Genomic DNA, 13,102 nt, shown 5'->3' on the forward strand with positions numbered 1-13,102 from the left:
GTGAAAGTACTGTATTGGGATATTTGGAGGTTTACAGTCACAGTTCCACAGTCTGGGGAGACCCCCTCCAGCACATATCTAGGTTTGAACAGCTTTCTTTCAAACCATTTTCTTTTCATTTCAGAACTACACCAGCATAATGACGAGTTGTCATTTCCAACTATTGCAGACCAACACAGCATCACCGCAGGCTTTGTTGTTTTCTTTGCAGTCTCTACACAGAGCAGAGGAATTTGGTTGGGTTTAGATTTGCATTTGTTGTTACATAATAAATGTGGTGAACAAATTGGATCATCATCAATTTGGATTATTCAAGTTATTTTGTTTGTCTTTGCTTCTCTTTGAACTACCACGGCTGCTGTTTTAGTTCTTCCTGCTTCGGTCCAAACTAATGTTTGATGGTGCAGCCAAATTAAATATAGAGACCCAATAAATGGATTGAATCAAAGACAGGGTTGTTTTCCCTTTTGTGTTTCTAACATGCTGATCAGCCAGTATGTATGTTTAGCTTAACATCTTGAGTTTAATGAAATTAAGATTCTGATTTCTTGGGCGTAATTTTTGAGTAGACTTCTGTCCCTCTGAGCTCAGTTAAAAGTTCCAGTTATATACAACTGTTTCTTTTCTACTGTATTTTGAGTGAAATAAAATCCTTTGTCCTCTCTTTTCTTTAACTGCTTGGTCCTCAACAGTGTCTCTTTTAATTGTAAAGCTGTTAAAAAAAATGTGTATTTATATTCCGTACAAACTCCAAATGCTGTCAAGGAAAGTGAAAGATATTGGAAATAGCTCAGAAAGTAATAACCATGCTCTGTTGCCAAGACAACCTGTCATTCCAGACAAGACTGTGACAGGGGGGTCCTGGTTCAGTTCCCCAGAACAGCTGGGAAAATCTGCGCAGGGAAGGTTAATATTTGTTTCTTTTCTCAAGAGGGAAGCTGAGGTACCATCAAGCCAGCATCCCCAACCACAACTGCTCTCATGGAACTCATACAACTTAACGGCCAGGAGAAAAAGACGGCGGTCATGCAGGACTGGTGAGTTCCGAGGAGGTATCAATGTGAGTGCGATAGGGAAGAGGGAGAGGGCAAAGACTTGGTCCACCTCCCTTTAGCAAATAAAGGTGTACAATAAAATAATAAAACATGTAGATGGTTTTAAGATAATTGAATGTGATAGTTTTATGTAGATGGTGTGATTCAGTTGAATCAGATCAACCACCCTGGGTAAACTATGACTGTTACCTTTTTATTGAGTCATATTCTGATTCATATTCTGATGCAGGTGCACTAGCCATCACAAAAATGAAGTAATCAATTGTGTGAAAGCAATTATTGGTTTTATTTTTGGATGTGTGTTTTTTGCCCGTGGTGTTGCCCCTGATGGTTATTAAATGAAATGAAGATTTAAAGCTCTTCACCATTGGTTCACTTTAGAGACCCAAACTCTTCACTCTATAAACAGTCTATATATGCCCCTGTCAATTATTTTTCAAATGAGCTGGCTACAAAGGTGCAGTGTTTGCACAATATTTTTATTGGGATATTTCTTTTAAACTGTATTACTCTGGTGTATGTATGTATGCAGTAATAGGACGTAATTTAAATCTAATGAAAAAAAAAAATCACAATTAAAAAATAGGTAAATGTACACTTGAATGGTGTTCTGTCTTTAGTACTTAGTCAGAATAATCTCACCACCTTAGAGAAAGTTGGTCTTGAGGGCTGGAAATTAGACTGAATGACTTGCAAAACACACCAGAGTCCTAGTGGTGTGTCATGGTGTGTCTCTGTGTTTCTTAGCATGAATGCTTGGTGGTACAATTGTGCCCTTTTGTGGGATGTCAACTGGCAAGAATGTGTTCGTCTGTGAGACTAATCTTGTAGAACCATTACTCACTCTATTCAGGGAAACCATGCATCTGTGGTTCCCCCCACCAGCTCCAGAGTGGAGAGTTGCAGAGGGGGAGAAAGTAAAAGTTACATGGTCAAATCCGCACTGATGGAAATTCCTATGCAGTAATTTTCCCACGATATCATGACCTGAATATTTCTGACTCAAAACAGTGTGTTGGAGTGGAGTGGGACACTCTGTGTGTTACAGAGAGTAAAGTGACCTCACTGTTTGTCTTTCCATTGACTGCTCCTGGTTACTTCACAGAGACATGGTACTCCTGGGTTTCCAGATTTCCAAATGAAAAAAGTACAAGAGGTGATGGGCATGAGGAATTTACATACTTTCCTTTCAAAGGGGTGGCCAATATGATAAAATCCAACATAATGCCCCTTGTGAGGAGTTCCAGGCAATGGGAGTTCCAAGCCAATTCCCTGAAGTTTATGCTTGAAATGTGGTGATAGATTTTTTTTTTTTTTCTTATTTCCCCCTGCACATATACAGTAATTGTAATTCTGCTTCTTCTCCTCTGGCAGGAGTAAGCCCTACAGCCATCCCTCTCTGTCTTACTGCAGCTCTACCCAACAGACTTGGATTAAGCCCTACTGAAGACCATTTCATTTCTGGATGCCCTGTTTAGCTCAGATAACATTTGCAGTCCTTCAGCTCCATAAGAAATCCTCCACTGGAGCCTTCACTGTTTCAAGTTGTAATGGAAGGTTAAAAGTAGTCAGAGGATGGTGGGTGATTCAGAAAGGAGAATAATGACTCTTTCACCAGCGTTCAAATTAAAAATGGTCCCCATGGTAAAGTGAAACAAAGCAGCCAACGATTTACAGTGAGTTAACCTTCAGGTCAATGAACTATTTAATGATTCAGTAGGGCCCTGTGATGTACTGGTGACCTGTCCAGGATGTACCCCGCCCTCAACCAGTGTAAGCTGGGACTGGATCCAGTACCCCCCACAACCAGGAAACAGAAAAGTGGTGGAAGATAGATGGATGGATGATTCATTAGAACTCTTCATTTGATTGAGTGTGATATGATATGAAGAATGGTCCTTGAGTAGCAATGTGTGGGTTGAATACAGAAATTCATTCATTCATTCATTTTCGAAAGCTTATCCATTTCCAGGTCGCAGGTGCTGGAGCCAATCCCAGCTCACACTGGCTGAGGGCGGGATTCACCCTGGACAGGTCACCAGTCCATCACAGGGCCGACACACAGAGACAGACAGAGACCAACAACCACTCACACTCAGACCTACAGACAGTTTAGAGTCACCAGTTAACCCAAACATGATGTCTTTGGATGGTTGGAGGAAACCCACACAGGCACGGGGAGGACAGGCAAACTACGCACAGAAACCAAACTCGCCACCCTCTTATTGTGGTGCAACAGCGCTAACCACTCTGCCACCCAGCTGCCCCATTTTACAATAGTATACAGTTTGAGCACAGAACATGACTCACAGCTGTAGCACCTACTGGTTTTAATTTGAACCTCCCTCTGGATTTTGTAACTACCTGGTGCACATCATTACCTGTCTGAATGTAATCTCTCTAACTTCTTGGACGCCCGGGGGCCAGAGAATAAATGGCTCTCTTTGATGTGAAATGGTGCAATGATTACGGTCTAAACAATTCACACCATCCATCTCCGTGTTTTCTTTGCTCCTCACAAAAAGATACACAGAAGTTCCCCCACCTGGAGCTGAAACACAAATATCGTTGTTTGGATATTTTGGGAGAATTAACATAACACATAGAGCACATTTATATCCCAGTACATCCGTTCCCTGTACATCATCTGAAACCTGCTTAGATTACTCTCGAGTCTCAGTTGAATATATGAGTTGCTTTAATTGCATCTCCAGAAGGTGATGAGTCATATTATATCTGCAAGGAGATTAACTAATATTGTATTTGCACTCCAGAATATAAACAATAAAATAAATAAAAAATGTAAAAAATAAAAAAACGATAATGCTTCCTGTGCAAAATGTCACAAGTCGACAGATTGAAGTGCAAAGATGGATGAGGCTATTTTAATTAGATTTTCTTTCTTTTGCACAATTAACATTGAAGTTATGCAAGTGAAAACTTGCAAACTCAAACACTGATAGTAAGTATAGCATCTGCAAAGCCATGAAGAATCAGTCATATTAACACCTTCACCACCCTGTGAAGGAACATATATGGTTTTCAAAGGCTTATTGGGCTGGGAAGTCATTTGAACACAAAAGATAAACTGTGGCATTGAGTTCACTATGGATCTGTCCTTGAAAAAGAAAAACTGCTTTCTCCCTCTCGCTAACGTGGTATATCCAAGCACTTACGAACTCTTAAGTAATTCCTATTTTTAACCATCTTCTCCCATCATTAATTCTTTTTATCTCATACTATTCTATAGCTGTATGAAATGCAGCAAATTTTCAAGGATATCTTCTACACTGTTTTCTTGTTATTCTATTTTAAATTAGTATGAAAAATGTTTAGGACAATCAAAAATGTCCATTGAAGGAAGTCATAGCTGACCTACCTGTTGTAAATGTTCATTCAATGAAAAGTCTTGCGTATATTCGAAACAAAGCACATTTGCTGATTTCCCTCTGGAAAGATCAGGTCAATATAAATCTATCTATCATCTATCTATCCATTTTAGCTATTTCAGTTTTTCCATTCAAAGGAACCCAAACCATGAACATTTTAACATGAATACAGCCAAAAATAAATAAATGAATAAATAAACCGAGGATTTTTATCGTAAAATTATTTTGAAATGATTTCATGGGAAAGAGGAAAATCAAAAAACCATAAGCACCCATTTGTCACAGCTACTGTATATGACTTCCAAAATCCAGCAGCCTGGCTTGATTTGTTTGATAGAGGTTTTACTGCGTCCTGCTGATTTGTCTTCTCCTTTGTATTTTTATAGAAACACTGAGAAGAAGCTTCAGAGAGGATTGTATGCTAAAATCCAGCTGGAATCAAGCTGGTAGCGACAAAAGATTGATGAAATCTGAACTGACAAAATTTTGCATCACAAAAAAGGAAATCAAATACTTGTAAATGCACTCTATGTGTGACTAAACTATAAAACAGACATCTTATTATTCCTTCCCAACAGGTGCTTCCTTCCAGGCTCATCTCAACACTTAAGTTCATTTGTTTTACTTGTTTCCAAAGTTCTTAACAGGAACTCCTGCAGATTTACCCCGAGGCTAAAAACTGGGCTGCTATCAACGACAGACTCCTTAGAAGATTTTGTGCTGCGTGAGTAGCTGGAAGATCAGGTCTGTGAATTATTTTAATATCACAATCTATTAAATAAAACTATATGTACAAATGCAAGACAAGAAAGACAAATATCAGTATGATTGGACATATGAAGCAGACTCTTTAAGTGTTAATGAAACACTCAGATTGTTTTGAGAAAGCTAGGATCTTCCTTCAAGTTCTGCTTCTCCTATCCCTTTGCAAGGTAAAGTTCAGATCCACCACTAAGGAGGTCCACTAACATGCAGCTGCATCAGATCATCTGAACTCATCAGTAAGAGCTGTAATCATCAATCATTCCTATAGCAGGGTTAGTTAGGGTTCTCTTTCAATATTAATGAAATTAAAATGATCGGAAAATAATCCAAAGTGCCATTTCAAAATAATTTTGACAAAGTCTGATTTTGAATATAAATGCATTTATTTATTTATTTTATGCATTTTGTTTTAAATTTTTATTTTCAGAAAATGTTCTATTTCTAGCTTTTGTCACATTCAGCTAATCTTGAAGGGAACTGAAATGAGGAATTATTATGATTATTACTATAACAACAACAATAATAATAATAATATGCAATAAGGCAGCACGGCAGCATAGTGCTAAACGCTGTCACCCCACAAGAAGAAGGTTGTGGGTTCAGTCCCCGGCCTTTCTGTGCTGAGTTTGCATGTTCTCCCCGTGTCTGTGTGGGTTTCCTCCCACCTTCCAAAGACATCATGTTTGGGTTAACTGGTGACTCTAAACTGTCTGTAGGTCTGAGTGTGAGCGTGAGTGGTTGTGGGCCTCTGTCTGTCTCTGTGTGATGGACTGGTGACCTGTCCAGGGTGAACCCTGCCCTCACCCAGAGTGAGCTGGGATTGGCTCCAGTGGTAGTGGTAAATGGAGTGGTAGAAGATGGATGGACGAATGAATAACGAATGCTGTTGCTAATCTAGTCAGGGATATGTAGTTGGCAGATGGGGAAAGATGTGGTCTATTGTTTACAAAATGCAGAAAATAGTCAGTTTGAGTTGGAGCTCATTGCTGTTATTTTATTCCACATCATGTAAACAGACTCCTCTTTGGTGACAGTAGATTTTGACATCAGTTGCACCAATCACGGCTCCCCATTTGGGAGTTTCTCAAACTTGGGGTTAGTTCAAAAGGGTAGGATTTGTGGTCCCAAATGCAGCCATGCACAGGGGGGGTTATTGAAAAACAAAATCAACTTACAACAAAGATGATTCACACTAGATCACTGAGCAGAAAGCAAAACTCAAATTCTAGGTAACAGCATCACAAGAGGAATGGAAGCACAGTGGTTAAAACCAGAGGAGCTCCAGTGTAAACATGATCAGGTAATGAGACAAGAAAGAACCCCGTGTATGGTTAATATGTAACCCAGTAATTAGGGTGGGGTCGAGGTTCCATAATAGCACCCAGCCCATGTTCTGTCCAATAATCCCTCTGCAGTGGGGTCAGCGTTGGGTTCCTTTTTTAACCTAGCAGTCTTTTGTCTGTTACTGTAATTGGTCACTTGTTCTCTCTTCACTTTCAAATGAATTCATTCATTTTTGTGTCCGTCAGTCGGCTACCTTCAGAGTGAAGAAAAATATTCATTAACAGTAAACACGTTCAAGTATAGTTTAAACTCCGAATAAGAAATTAATAAGTAACATTTATTGTTTTTATCATAGACATTCATTCTTAGTCATTTCCTCTATCCTTAGGGAACCAACATATTTCCTGCGGGTTGTTTTGATTGCACTGGTAACTTCTGAGGCCTCAGCAGCAGAGACAGCTTCTATCCAGATTACATGACATGACATTGGTGGAGCTGAGCCAGAGCAAACACACTGAGAGGACAGTGTGTTACTGACACACAATCCAACAATTCACTGACCTTAGCCCTTGTGCGGTTCCAAAAATGACCCGCCTTCACCAAAGCCCAAAAATAAAGCAGCTTAATTGAATTTTAAATCCAATATCTATTTTGTATGATGAAACATCCCGTTTCAACATCAAATCAACTCAATTTTATTCAATTTTATCAAATGTTTTTTTTTCTCTAACAGTAAAAAAAGACGTTCACCAGTGAATTATTATTTGGTGATTATTATTTTTTTTTACGATTACTATTACTATTGAATATATTTTATTGAAAGGAAAAATAACAGTCAACAGTATGGAACTTTTCCAACAGTTCATTCTTTGTTAATATTCTTTAGGGAGTGAATTATCAAATACATCTCTTCTCTCTTCTCTTCTCTTGTCGAATAACAAAACGGCAAAAGGTTGCGTAACATTAAACATTAGCACATGTGGGACTATGTGCAAAGGTGAGCATGGGCTTTGCAGAAGTATTTCTCACACGTGCTTCTTCCAGGGGCAGAAATCTTTTTCTCTTTTTCTCTTGCCTGACCCAGCTGCAGCCTCAGGTGGCTCAGGACAAGATTCAGCTCCCTGAGCAGCTCTCACAATTGCTGCAGAGGCTTCTGTGCGGGGGGAGGTTAGGGTTGCGATGCATGGGGTGACAAGAGCCTTTCCCGACTGCTCCAGGAAGATCCTCCTCCTGTTCTTCCTCTCAGCCATCCAATTTGGGTGGATCGTCTGCCATATCACAAAGGCATTGTATGATGAGACATCAAGGGTGTTGTGGAAGATGACCAGGGGCCAGCGTGCAGTCGTCCTTCTGCAGCTGTACTCCCCGTTTAGTGCGGTTGTAGTCCAGGATGATGGCTGGCTTCCTGTCTTCACGATCAGTGATTCCAGCTGCCTTGTGCAGTGTACTCAGCAGAACTACGTTGTTGTTCTTTTTTGGGAGGTAAGAACGAAGAGTGGTGGTGGGGGTGAAGGCAAACTTTGTCGAGAAGACCGCTCTCCCTCTTGTTTCGAGGAGTGCAGGGGGGAGTTCAGGCTTGGTTTTGCGAACAGTGCCAACCATGGTCATTTTCCTTTTCGGGAGCTGTTGGCCGAGTTCATAGGGGGTGAAAAAGTTGTCACATGTGACATTGTGCCCCCTCAGTCCAACCGTCAAATCAACTACAACACGCATCCCCGGGTTCTTCTCTGGTGCTCCACTGGGCAGCTTCCTGGTGTAGACTTGCATATTCTATATTTTGCATCGCCCATCACCCATATTTTGATGCCATATTTTGCTGGCTTGCTTGGCATATACTGCCGGAAAGGACAGCGACCTGATAAAAAAAAAGACAAAGATTACAATCAGTAGTGAGTGTGAGTGTCAGAAAAAAATCGCCTCGCTGGTCTTGACTCATAATTGTCAAATCTTAGCATTCTCGTGTGGAAGACTTTCAGCGGCATTGTGGCACAATAAATTGCCCTTCCACTCTCTGCATCCCAGAGACTAGATGTAGCCTCACCACAAGACCTACAGACACCTGCTAAGATCAGCCCTATGTAGCCACGCAGGTCAGTCTGATCCATATTTTTCCAGTTGTCTCCATAGTTACGGGAACCCTCCGAATTTATCATTTCCAGTATGATCTTTTCGATGGCTGGTACGACGAACAGGAGGAAAGTGGAGGAGATGCCCTTGGCATGGGCAGCTGAATATCTCGTTGGCCCTGGGGTCATCCTAATGATGTTTTGTGCTGCAGCTCTTTCTGGGGTGCCGTCCATGTTTGATGAGGACAAGTTATTTTGCTGTTCTTGGATAAAAATGTCTCTCTGTCAGCTTGGGTCATTTCTTCTTCATCTGAAGAGCCTTCATGGTCTGTGCTGTATTCCTCCTCATCTTCTTCTTCAGATACCTCGTCTTCCACATCATAGTGTTCTTGCTCATCCTGAACCTCTGAAAAAATCTGGTCCAGGACCTGCTGGACAGTGAAATTTCCACTCATGGCTTCAGCAAGGAACCAACTGAGGTTTTCTTCGGTCAGGGGTATCTTTATATCCTCTCCACTGAATATGTTTTACATTATGTTTTTTTGTTTTGTCTGGGACCTTGTGTGATGTGAGGGGTTAGCTGCAGGTCAGAGGTGCAGGCGCAGGTGCAAATTCAAGTTCAACTCATTTCTTTGTCGTGTCTGTGTGTGTGTTAGAGAATTTGTGCATGTGGCCTTTGAACTTTTTTCTGTCATGTAAATGCTTTTATAACACACATGTCAAAAATGGCCCATTAGACAATCTTAGGACCCTAGTGGTGCACAGCCCATATGGAAATGTAAACAAAACCAGAGTTTCACTTTTTCTAATGTTGGGGTCCCTTTAAGTCATAAAATTTCAAGTTGAAAAAAAAAAGTGTTCAGCTAAACATGGTGGTGGGTTATTTTTGACCCGCAGGAGAACACGAGGGTTAAAGAGAACCTACTGTGCTTTTCTCAGTTCCCTCTCTTCCTTTTATATAGCTGGTTGTGCATGTGAGTGGCCTACAGTGTGACAAGCCACAAGTTCACACTAAAGGAATTCCCAACTTTAAGTATATCTGAGTATCAACAAGGATAAGGCCAGCACCAAGATTCCGGGTCGAAGCCATGTCTTCTTTAATGTTTAAGAAAAAATCTCTGCTATCGTTTTTTTCGCCTAACCATGCAGACTGTGTTTTTTTTAATGTGTGCGTGTGTGTAATGAAGGTTCTCTACACTTCCTGATTTTGCGCAGAAAGAGAAATTGGTCTACCGCACAATAATAGTAAGAGAACTAATACAAAAAGTAGAAGAACAAAATTATTTTAGTTTATATTATTTTATATTACATATTATTTCAGTAGCTTGCTGTGTCTTATATATTGCAGATCAGGTAGTGCACTGAGGAGTGTTGATTTGAAGGTAATCAGACACTTTGTTTGCTACCTTGTGATAACGAATCAGGTGCTCATTGTGGAGTAAAAGCAGGCTGTTGGATTTTGTAATGCTGTAGTTGGTAGGTGTGTGTTTTAAGTCACTCACCTCTGTTGTGTCTCCTCTCCAGGGTTTTCAGGCTAAAGTAGTCCCCCGGCCACCTGAGCCCATATTTGAGGATTGTGAAAGATGTTAGTGTCCTTGTCGTTTAGGACTTTTGAGGAAACTGCAATTCTCACCATAAATCAAAACATATTTATGATGATTTGTGTTAGTTTGAGTATGAATTTATTTTATTTGCTGTTTTGTGTCGTTTTATGTCTAGATGTGAGTCCCCATATTGTGTTAAAGCCTGTACCACAGTATTTGAACTGCTACTCCTCCACATTGAAAGGAGCCAGCTGGGCGTCCGTATCGGAAGGAGGCCCTTTGGAAAACCCAGGACACACTGGAGGGAGCTGGAGGAGATGTCCAGGGAGAGGGAAGTCTGGCCTTCTCTGCTTGTTGAGTTCCCGAAGTGAACTCGCGCATTCGTTTGATGAACGATGCAAGAGACGTCCAAATCAATTTCACTCACTCACTCACTCATCTTCATCCGTATCTGGGTCACGGGGCTACTGGAGCCAATCCCAGCTCACATTGGGCGAGGGGCGGGGTTCACCCTGGACAGGTCGCGAGTCCATTGCAGGGCCAACACACAAGGACAGGGACAAACAACCACTCATGCTCGCACTCACACCCCAAATCAATTCCATATATTTTATTTGAACACTAACAGTAAATTATACTTTAAAAAATAGATTGTTGAGATGTTTCCCTGACCAGCAGGCAACTCCAGCATCAGTTCATGAAGTCTGATGCTCTATCTTTCAATGGTCCAGCTTTTGGTATGTTTACACAAAGGAAATGAGGTATTGGTTGTAGTCCTCCTCAGAGTGCACCATTCTTCTTCGTATTATCTGGCTCCATTCCCACAATCAGCCCCTAGCAGCTGTTGCAGGTCCCTGTTTTTTGTACAAGCGAAAGGAGAACAGACACAAACCACAAAGTCCACAACCCCAGTGTATACTACTTAATCTATCATAAGTAGTAGTTAAATCCAAACAGCATAATAAAAGCATAAAAACATATAAGAGGTATAAAATCAGATATTAAAACAATATGTGATTCATTAGGTTAAAACAGCCTGATTATCAACCGTACAAAAGTGTGTAAGTAGCATAAGGTCAGACATCCCAACAGCAACCTGGTCCCAGATATGCGGTAGAAGATAGATGGATGGCTGGATCTCTTTTGGTTATCTGCCTTCACTTACCGAGAGATCCAGATCCTGATAAGGTAAGATAAGATAAGATAAGATAAGATCATGATGCAGGTTATGAACTCACTAAGGTTTTCCTGTCTAGATCCGTGCGCATTCATATAAAAGGGGCGGGGTTTGCTGCATACGACCAGTTGGACCACGGCGAACACACAATAATTGCATATTTCATGACTATAACAGTGCAGTATTTTTCTTAAACAGAAAAGGTCGAGACTATAAGGTTTTGATCCTTAACACAGTCACTGAGAACTTGCCCTGAGGGTAATGTTGGGTCTCTGTAAATAATAATAATTAAAAAATAAAAAAACCATTGTAACAAGATCTATTATTTCTTCACTCAAGTGAGTGAAAAGAAAGGGAACATTTCTTCCCCTTCTTCTGATGTTACTTTTTAATGAAACCTTAATAATATCAACCTCATTTAGATTTTCTAAAGAGGTAGCAGTTTTGTTTTTCAGTATTTTCTGGTAGAGTGGGTTGTGTTTGTCGTAAGCACATGAACTCAGATGAAGTCATACAGTCCTGTGCCATTGAGGACGCACTTAGGCAGGAGGTAATAATGCCTGAATGACAAATGGAGCTCCAAGGTAAATCATGAGTACAAGAGATAAACAACAACGTTCGGAAAGAAGTCCATGATGACTCCCAAGGCTTTGCTTAGGCAGAGTCATCCAAGCATTGATGTACACACTCTCCAGAAAGCAACCATAAGCATGAGGTCAGAAGTCAAATGTAAAGAGCCATATAAAGCATGTGCCACTTAAAACTATGTTATTACTCTTTTAATTGCTGCGTCAGAAAACTTGTTTGCACTAAGCGGCGCAGGTATTGATTGCCTGTCATGTATTCAGAATGGGAATTATCATAGCTGTGCACACTGGCTGCTGAGACCATTTAGTGAGCAAAGTAGTTAGTACTGGAAATGATCTGAACAGAAAAGATACTGTGCCCAAATGAGATGTGGTATTTTACCACAAACGGTATTTTATGTTTACCTTTAAAACACATTGTGCCATTTTTTTTGTGTTTTATTAGTACTCCACAGTCAGACCAAATAGATTACGCTCCCACGGGAGATGCCGTACAATAGGGAGGTGAGGACGCCGTCCTCGTGGTGCTCCCATTGTGTGTAAAGTGGAGGGGATGCTTCACTTCACTTCATGCTGACCATCTATGCTAATGTCATGCATACTCTCACTGTAAATCCTCAAACCTCTGCTACTTTAAATCACTGTTTGCTTGAAGTAAGCCGGCCTCATTCTGGGTCAGAGACAGTGTGGCTCGGCTTCTGACTGGTTCCATTGGGGGGATTCATATTTCGCCATTCCTGGCCTCTCCTGATTCATTGCAAATTCTCTTTTAGATATATTTTGAGATTGATTTGTTTGTTTTCGAAACCTTAACGCATCATCCCTCCCAAAGAGTATAGACCTTACAATCCAATACGCTACATTCACGGCCCTTAGATTGTCAGACAAGGTCTCACCTTGAATACAGAGGCGGAGTTTTTCCCTATCATGGCCCCCAGACAGTGGAAGAACCGGCCCATGACTTTGTTGTGCTTTTTTTTTTTTTTTCTTTTAATTCTGTGCTTATCTTCCTGATTCTCTGTGTACACTTTGCCTTCCAGCTGCACTTTAGTCACCTGTTTGCTGCTCATTTTTAAAATGATCAAAATTAGTTTAAAAGAGAACACCATTTTATCAAAATATCTTGCCTATCATTAAAAAACATCAACAACAACACGTGTGACCTGAACAGAACTGGTGGGAATTAAAAAAAAGTTTTCAAAGCAGCGTTTACAGAGCAATGGACTTTGAATCAC

The sequence above is a fragment of the Echeneis naucrates genome, chromosome 21 (genome assembly GCF_900963305.1).
Source record: "Echeneis naucrates chromosome 21, fEcheNa1.1, whole genome shotgun sequence".
Lineage (NCBI taxonomy): Eukaryota > Metazoa > Chordata > Actinopteri > Carangiformes > Echeneidae > Echeneis > Echeneis naucrates.